This window comes from Papaver somniferum, unplaced genomic scaffold (assembly GCF_003573695.1).
Source record: "Papaver somniferum cultivar HN1 unplaced genomic scaffold, ASM357369v1 unplaced-scaffold_33, whole genome shotgun sequence".
NCBI classification, from domain to species: Eukaryota; Viridiplantae; Streptophyta; class Magnoliopsida; order Ranunculales; family Papaveraceae; genus Papaver; species Papaver somniferum.
Genome location: NW_020644373.1, coordinates 979665 through 989498, shown reverse-complemented (window position 1 = coordinate 989498; position 9834 = coordinate 979665). Strand labels below are relative to the sequence as shown.

The following is a 9834-nucleotide window of genomic DNA, read 5'->3' as shown; positions in this document are numbered from 1 at the left end:
TAAACTTTCTCCTTGGTCCGAATCTAATATTTCCCGTAGTGATTTCCGCAGTTATTCCTGTCTCAATTTTAGGCAAGTGAAATTCAAACAATTTTGAATTATTGATGAATGCTTTTTCCTTTGGTGACTTTCCAAATTTACCCTCATACGACTGAGATTTGCAGACGAATCTATGGATGGGAATCCAACTTCTGATGATTTTTGAAGCTCGAACATGGTTAAAGTTTTGATGAATGGTAACAAAACCTACAGTTTTGTATGTTACGAGTTATGGGATGAATGCCAACAACACCACTTTTATTAACAAGCCATAACTTGTAGAAGATCTGACTATTTCCATACCAGAGGTAAGGAAACCAGCACTGATTCAAAGGAGATTTTATTTGAGAAACCGCTGCACCATTTCTCCCAAAAACCACTACTGGATCATTAAAAAAAGAACGAATGAGTACTGCACATCAAAAGAATTAGTTCTTCGTTGAAGAAAAATAATTCATCAAATCAAATGAAAACAGTTCCTTCAAAAAGAAAAGAAAATATTAATAAAACATATGTAAATCAAAACTATATCAAATGAAACACTTATATCAAATCAAAGCATATGAAAAGAAAATATAACATTGCTAAGAATTCAATGGAGAATAAGATATGACCCCAAGAGGAAATAAGAAATGTCAAAGAAGGGAAAACTCTTTGATTTAATTTAGACTGAGATACTGAAAAATGATTCAGTTGTTTTCTGTTTTGTGTTAAAATCAATATCACATTGAATTTTGTCTCAAACTTTTCTTATCATCGTAAGAATGTTTGGTGTTGTTTTCTCATAGCTCAATAATAAATTATTTAATGTGACTGCCGCTTTAACAACCTTGTTTGTGAAGGGAGTCTACTATAGAACTTTCATCATCTTCTTACCCCAGCTTTAATCAGTTCCCATAACAGTTTGCGTAACTTTATTTTCTTCCAGATAATTCAGGACATCTTGACATTCATTGAATTGAGATCACCAAACTTTTCGATCAAATTTCACAAGTCTTTAGTGATTTCACCGTCTAACTTTTCATCCGATTTGTTTAAACTTGTGTTATCCGTTGATCGAAGTTTATAATGAAGCAAAGTGGAAGATTGAAGGGTGCTTTGAAGAACTCAAATATTCTACAGTATTTAGAAAATAATTATTTGATAATAAATTTATCTATAAATTAATAAGATATTAACTAAAATAAAAATTAACAATTATTAATATATCAGTTAATTAATATATTATTGGATAACGCTTATTACATGAAACTAGTTGGAAGCCTAACAAGCTAAGCTCCAATGGCGTACTACTACATTAATTGAACAGGTTGTCGTGCTCAGTGTGGTCGATCTCGGTCATCTCGGCCGAGATTCCCCAGATATTCTCGTTTTCGGATTATGAAGAGACGGTATGATATATCCCGTTTATCTCGGCCGAAAAACACTAAATTCCGAAAAACTCGATCGTCTCGCTATCATTTTTAAAATAAATATTACGGCATAAATCAACAAATTAAATCACTGACAACATCAATTTCTTTCAGGATTACGGGATTCAGGCTTTGAATTGTCTCCATTTCACGACACTGGGTTAAAAAGTAAACTAGAAAACTTGATTAAAGAAGAAAACAAAGTATATTAGATTAAATACATGATCTTTTAACAAAACCTCAAAATTGCAACATACTGAATCAACCTCCACTTATGTTCGTATAAAATCTCCCATTAACATGCATATAATTTCAGTTTGTTGTTGTTGGTGTTGATAATAAGTAGGTGTCGTTTTATGTGGGAGACGGTGAGTATCAGTAGAGAGTAGTGGCAAAGAAATACGATGGAGATGGTGGTGGCCGTGTAGTACAGAAATAATGACTAACGAGGTGGAGAAGATGTCAAGTTAGATTCAGTACTCTATTTTGGGGTTTAACATCTGTTCGGTTTGGGTAGGGACAGCTGGTGGGAGATAAACAAAGTATATTAATTAGCTCATTATACATGCATCTAATAAAAGTTTAAAATAATGCTTATTTTCAAATTTTTTAAAGTTTTAACCCTTCCCAATGGTATAGAATAAATGGGTAATTTGCGGAAATTTTTGATATATTTATTTTTTATTGTAAAATTTGAAAATAAAGTTCGGAGAACACTCTTAAGATGTCACCGAAAATCTCGTCGAGATAAAACCGTACCAATATACCAGTCCTGATCGAGACAAATTGAAAAACTGAGATTGACTACATTAATCTTAACAAATATAAAAATTAGAACCGAAATTACACCGACATTTGGAAACGGAATCTCCCCGAGACAACATTGTACCAATGTCTCGCTCGGGACCGCGACAAATCGAAATCCGAGATCAACTACATTGGTCGTGCTAGCCTACCAGCGAGCCTCATGAGGAACCAGCCAAGGGAGCTGAAGCGAATAGGGGGTTGATTATGTCGTAAGGGGGGCAAGCTAACTCTACCTTCCATATCAAATACTGTAATATTGCGCCATCGGGGACTCGAACCTGGGACCTCTTATAGCGCATCAACCTTTGAGGAACGGGGATGACCAGCTGAGCTAGCTACCCGTTAATTAATATCTCGCTTAATTAATAAATTCTGGTGGTCCCAACGACATTAATTTATGGTGGGTTTCGATGTAGAATTTTAAAGGTGGGATTTATGGGTCTAGTGGATTTAGTGGAATTACGTTTCCCCATTGTGTTTGGTTGCCCAAATCCCTGGAATTACGTTTCCGATGGGAATCACTTTTCCAGCAAATCCTCCATATGGGATCCGACCCCTCCCCTATGATTTGTTGGGAAACTTATCAAGGGATTTATGGACCCACTTTTTTCAACTCAAAATCCCTTATATATATAATTTTTAGATTTTTAGATCAACGTCAGACAATACATGGACTCTAAAACAAGAGAATCTTATAAATCCTAAGAATTTTAACTGAATTACCATACATACAAGAAATTTACATGAATTCTAGAATTTTTAATCCTACAAGATTGTAAATTCCTAGAAATTGTGAATTCTACGACCATACCCACCATTATAGAGTTTCCACTGTATTTTCTTAGTTAGGTCCTCAAAGTGTGAAAACAGTTGTAATAGTTCATCTATTCTGCTAACTCCACTACCAATTATGCTAACACTATTTCCCAGCACTTATCGTCCTGCTCTGGTTGCGCGTCAATTTTGGAACATTTAAACATTCCATTAGAACAAGTGGTTATCTAAAGATAAAAAGTGATTCAAAAGGGAGACGCCTTTTTAGGATTTGAAAAGAAGAAAAAATAAGGATGGCTGGATAGATAGATGCCATTCTAAAATGACGAGCATACATCAACCATATGTACTGCCCTGAAGGCCTGGACCTAATAAAAAAAGGAAGAAAACTAACACTGTTAACGATGAATATCACAGCCTTTTTGGTAAAACTTGGAAGTGCAGTATATTATCAGTAGTCAGTCAGTCATACTTGGGTGGAGGAAACATGGTAGACATTGAGTCAACTTCGAGGTATCAAGGTGATAGTGCATGTTTTATGGTCTGGTTGGTGTTGGGTACAGATGTCTAGTACGGTTAGTATGGTAGGTATTTATATGATGGATGTGTTCTGGATATGTAAATGGTTTATGCAAGGAAGTTGGGGCAGTTTGTGCGGTTGTGCATTAGGCAGCCTATATATGTGTCTGTGAGTGTGATGAAGAGAATGAATGAAAGTGTGATACTATCTTATTTATGTGTTCTTCTTCTCTAGTCTTATGAATTCTTCTTGTCATACTCTGATTTCTTCCCTTCTTTTATCTGTTTATTCGTCCATTTTCACCATTGATGCTTAATTGATAAGTTTTCACCATACTATCTTATTTATGCTCTGATACCCTTGATAAGTGCAAACTTATCAATTAAGCATCAATGGTGAAAATAGACGAATAAACAGATAAAAAAAGGGAAGAAATCAGAACAGGACAAGAAGAATTTATAAGACCAGAGAAGAAGAACACATAAATAAGATAGTATCACATTTTCATTTATCCTCTTCATCACACTCACAAACACATGTATAGGCTGCCTAATGCACAACCGCACAAACTGCCCTAACTTCCTTGTATAAACCATACGTACATGTCCCGAACACATCCATCATATACATACCTACCATACTTACCGTACTAGACATCTGTACCCAACGCCAACCAGACCATAAAACATGCACGTATCACAAGGTCGGCACTGTAATGGAGCAATCGCCATCGTCATCTTATGTTGTAGTTCCCACTGCTACTATACTTGATTTTTGCCAATAATAAAGTGAAAAGCTGCAACAAAGAACACTAGCCTAGTAAAGCTAAACGTGGAATATTTATTTGAATGATAACCAATATAACAAAAAGAAAAACAAAGAAGAAGAAAACAAAAAGGTAAGGTAAAGTAGCAGACTTCTCTCAATATCAACCACACTAAAGTGAAGAATCTTTTTAAGTGACGTCTAACTTTTAACATAAAAAGAATGAGCAGAATTGTCTTAACATTTGTACAAAATGAACCTACTGTATGATGTATAAATTGAAATCTATATCGTCATTATATCATCACTATTCATCAGAAACCAAAACTGAAAAGAAGAATAACAAGATTACTAACATCTTTAACAGAACCAATCCACCTTTTAAAACAGTTGAGAGATATATATAGAGTCTGATAAGTGGATACGTACAATCAAAAGAAAGCAGCCATTGATGGATGAGGGTAGACACTAACTTAGAAGTGGAGGGGACCAAACCCCAGCAGGTTAGTCTTTAAATATCATTGACGCACTTAACTTAGAACCCACTCTTTTTCATTCAACAAGTTTAGTGACGAAGAAAACAAAGACTGAAAATGTTATCTAGGACTAATCTTCAGATTGCCCTCAAACTGTTGCTGATCTTAATATCTGCTGTTTGGGTTTCTCTTTGGCTTCTCAAACCAACTAAATTATGGACAAAATCATGGCACAAAGCTGAAGATAATGCCCGTGAAACTGTTTTTGGATACTATGGTAGTTTCTCTATCTCGTCTCTCACTTTCGATACTTGTTCAGCTGCGCTTTTGTGAAACTGATTATCCTATCTCACGCAGGTCTCAATTTTGTTGTTTACTCATTACCTGTTATTTCAATGGCTATAACTGGATACTTATACTTGTATCTTTATGCTAAAAAACCACGAGGTTTACGAAGAAGCAGGTACAAAAATATTTTTATTTTATTTCCTAAGCTCATCATGTTTAATTGAAATCTAAATCTTGTATTGGATTACAGACAGAAAAAAATGTCAATTACAAAACTCTCCAACCCGTTTATAGTTTCTAGACGTCTTGGGGTAATATCTCTCAGTGAGCTACTAGCAGCGATGATCTTTCCAATCTTTCTTCTATGGACTATGTATGCCCACCTCTCCAAGGATTTCAAGAAAATGACGCCAAAAAAACTACTAAAGCTAAATATGTGGGTATTCCAAATCGATCTTAGTTACTTTAAATATACTGATTAAATGTCAAGTAGCAATACCATTTTGGCATCTATTTTTCAGATGGCAATTTAGGCTCATGAAGATAGGGACCAGGTTGGGTTTGCTAGCAGAAGTATGCCTAGCACTTCTTCTTCTGCCTGTCTTAAGAGGGATGTCACTATTTCGGTTATTCAGAATCCAATTTGAAGCGTCAGTTGGATACCACATCTGTCTTGGGACTGCTATGATACTTTTCGCCACATTGCATGGTGCAGCACCTTTTTCATTTGGGGTGTTAAACAGCAAATTCAAGATGAGGTACACAATTTTACTATCTAGTTTCAGTTATTCATATCTACTATAATCGTTTAGAAACTTGCCATTTTCCTAACAAGTAAACAGATGTGGAAGTGGCAAAAAACAGGGCGGGTGTACCTTGCAGGTGAGCTCGGCCTTGTAACAGGATTAGTAATCTGGATCACATCACTTCCTCAAATAAGACGCAAGTGGTTCGAGATTTTCTACTACACGCACCATTTTTATGCTGCCTTCCTAGTACTGTTCTTGTTTCATACTGGAGATCGGCACTTTTACATGGTTTTCTCGGGGGTTCTCCTATTTGGCCTAGACAAGCTCCTTCGAATTACACAATCAAGACCCCCAACGGGTGTAGTATCAGCCCGCATATTCCCGTGCAAAGCTATAGAACTCAGTCTATCCAAAGACCCAAGTAAGTATGGGAGTGATTTTCATCTATTAGAACTAGTAAAACTTAAATGAAAAATGCATCCAATGTTTGCAGGATTCAAGTAGAGTCCCACAAGTTTAATATACTAAAAGTACCTAGCATCTCAAAGTTTCAATGGCATCCTTTTAGTATAACTTCCAGCTCAAGTGTAGATGATGAGAGAATAACCGTTATTGTCAAAAGTGATGGATGGTGGACAAGTTCACTATATGACACAATGGTTGCAGCAGTAGACTCCGATCCTTATGAAGTTAAATGTCTTCCTGTTCATATTGAAGGCCCTTATGGGCCAGTCTGTACCGATTTCCTAAGGTATGCCTACTTTTTCATTCTAGATGTTGAAAGCAGAAGTTAGAACCAAAAACAAATACAATCATACTAGAATTTCTATAGATCTGTCAGTTAATAGCTTAACTAACAAAAAGAAGAAAGCTTTAGACCTCTATGCGGTTGAGGTCACCAACTTGTAACAAAATAGAATGAGGTGTGTAACAACAAGTTATCAAGCTAGAGAACAATTACTACAGAAAGATAGAGTGTTAGCTAATAGATATGGTACCTCATTTGTTAAACTTGGAAGCAATTTCCGCTTGCAGATACGAAAGCCTACTTCTGGTAGCCGGAGGAATCGGAATAACTCCCCTTCTAAGCATATTGCGAGAACTAGCATCTACTGAAATTAAAATGAAGAGTACTCTTCCCTCAAGAATACAACTCATATATGCCGTGAAGAAATCAGAAGACATCAGTCTGTTAATCCCAGTTTCGCATACACTTCTAACCCAGCCCTTGGGCCAAACAAGTCTTGAAGTGAAGATTTTCATTACCCGGGACAACAGACCAATTAAAACAGTGAGAGAATTACTAAATGATCAATCTAAAGTGCAAACAGTAAACTTTGATTGGAAGGCTTTCGATAATACAGTCTCTGGATCCGAAAATTTACCATGGTTTGCTGCACTGGCAGGATTTTCATCCATCGTTTTCCTCGTAACACTTGTGTTCCTAAACCATGCGTTTATTCGCTCCAATGTGAAAGGATCAGAGAAGAAGAACCCATCTTGGATTACTGATCTGCTTCTCATTTGTTCATTCCTTATTGCTATAATCTGTGGTGCCTTAGCTACGGCCATAGTGAAACGTAGAACACCAAAGAAAGATCTTCCACTAGTTGCCATGAGAAAATGTGATCATATGGAACTCGGTCCCACGGAACCAAAAGACATTCTTGACAGTCATGAAATCCGTTATGGAGAAAGACCCAACTTCGACGGTACTGTAATTACAATGTTTACTTTAAAGCATTCAAATACAATACACTATGAAAATTTACTAACAGAAACATATTGCTTGATATTTTGCAGATATATTCTCTCAATTCCCAAACCAAACTGGTGACTCCAGTATAGGTGTTTTCTTCTGCGGACCTGAGTCGATGAGAGAACCTGTTGCATTATCTTGCCGGAAAGATTCACAAGGTTCCACCATTAATGGCAAAGGAAGGAAGCCTTTTTTCAGTTTCCATTCACTGAATTTCGCACTTTAGTTTTAGTTTCTCCTTTTGTATTCAAGAAACTCCTATTAAAAAACCAAAATACTTCTACTACCCGAACCAGATTTGGTACGGACATGCCATAGTGTATGTTAGTATCTGCCTACTTTGGTGTATATATATATACTAGGATATGGCCCGTGCCGTAACGACACGGGCCTACGAGTTGTTTTTCTGTTGGTTAGATATTTTTTTTCTTGTGAGACTACCAAGAGCTAAGCGTGGGAACCATGGAGGAACTGTAATCTTTATCAAACTGAATTCAAAGCGTTGATCGATACTATTAACATCAACCGGATCGGTTTCTTATTAAATGGCGATTAGGATGTCCACATGGATGTACACTGACATATATACAACAAAAAGTATATTTTTGGTGATTAGATATCCAATGTAAGTGTGTACATTGGGATCTGCACCCGTTTTCATTTATGGTAATTGAGATAACCATACATTCATAGTTGTTGCAAATAATACCAACAAACTTGAAAACCTAATGTCCCAAGAGGGAACACATAGAAATTCCATGTTTGAATAAAAGCAACTTGTCGATTGCATTCCAAATTACAAATGCAGTTCCGTCATCATTTAAATAGATTGTCATTTTGTGCTAAAAAAAAGTTTACTAATTTCTTTTTCGAAATTCAAAAAGTTGAATTTGAGTTGAGAATCCTTCTTTCGTATCCTTAAAAAGTGTTATATCTATATTTTGAAACCGCTAACAGTTTTATAATACGAATATTGACTTTGTGCTTGTAACAATGTATAATTGGCATGGTTACACGTTAGTAATACTTGAACTCATGGTAAAAAAAATTAATCGGTTGGGGTTATATAATTTATAGTCATTAAACGTCATTATTCCCTACAATATTCTAGGTTTGAGAGACGTTATACTGTAATATGAAACCTCTTGATAAAGAATGATAACTAAACATTTATGGTTTTTACTAACATATGAAAAATGCCTAGCTTACAGCGTCACAAAAAAATAAAAATAAAAAAATAAAAAAAAATGTAAAACATTAAATCCTACAGCATTCCCTTGGATATCAGTGATACAAAGCGTCTTTGAATCTTTCTTATCGGTGAAAAATGACGCACGTGATGATATTGCATATATCATATGCCAAATATGCTTTTCCTTGCAAATTAATAATACAATCTTATTGTCTTAACTAAGTAGTGAAAGACTCGCGTTAAATAAAATTGCATGTCCAAACAAAAGAAATTTCCCCTCTAATATGATACATGTATAAGATAGTTCCTCTTTATCAGCATATGCGTTTGATACCTAGAAGTAAATAAGAGACCCAGTCTAAATATGAATGGTATGAAAACTTGCAAATGGAACTCATATTACACCTTAACCTAAGAGTACATAAGAGACCTAAAACATCCATAATTTTATAATTTGCTAGCATAAAATGAACATGACAATAAAATTTAATATTAAAATATTTTTTAAATCAACTTCTACAAATTGTAAGATATTTGTACCGACTTTGGTTACTTGATATCTTCAATAAAATAAAAGAAGATCAAGTATTAGATGATATCCACGTAGTAAAAGATAGGTAATTGATCAATTATTAGTCATGGTATCTTTAGATGAAAAATGTAGATGAGTTCCTATGCACTAAGCTCTCTTATACCAAGATAATCTTTAAAAAACTCGACAATTTAGTCATCGCAATCACATATGTGCATATGAGCCACATCTTCTAGCGAAAATTGGACTTGTACCTTTCTGGAATACCAAAACTTCTTTATTTGCATGAATGATAAAATGCATGCAATGAATAGAGAACAATCATATTTGAATATCTTTTAACTGCAAACGAAGAAACAAAATCTAGATCACAAAATACAACATTAATAAATAGAAACATATGATCAGTATATTTTGAGTGCAGATGAAAAAACAAAATTGACATAACATAATACAGTATTAATGAAAAGAAACAAAGAGAAATCAAACTCCATAAATCCATTGATGTTAAACAAAAAATT

At 35.0% G+C, this 9834-nt stretch overlaps 1 pseudogene; it reads left to right on the top strand.

Moving 5' to 3' along the window:
• Positions 1-4621: 4621 nt before the first annotated feature.
• Positions 4622-7844, top strand: LOC113342102 (annotated as a pseudogene).
• Positions 7845-9834: the final 1990 nt, after the last annotated feature.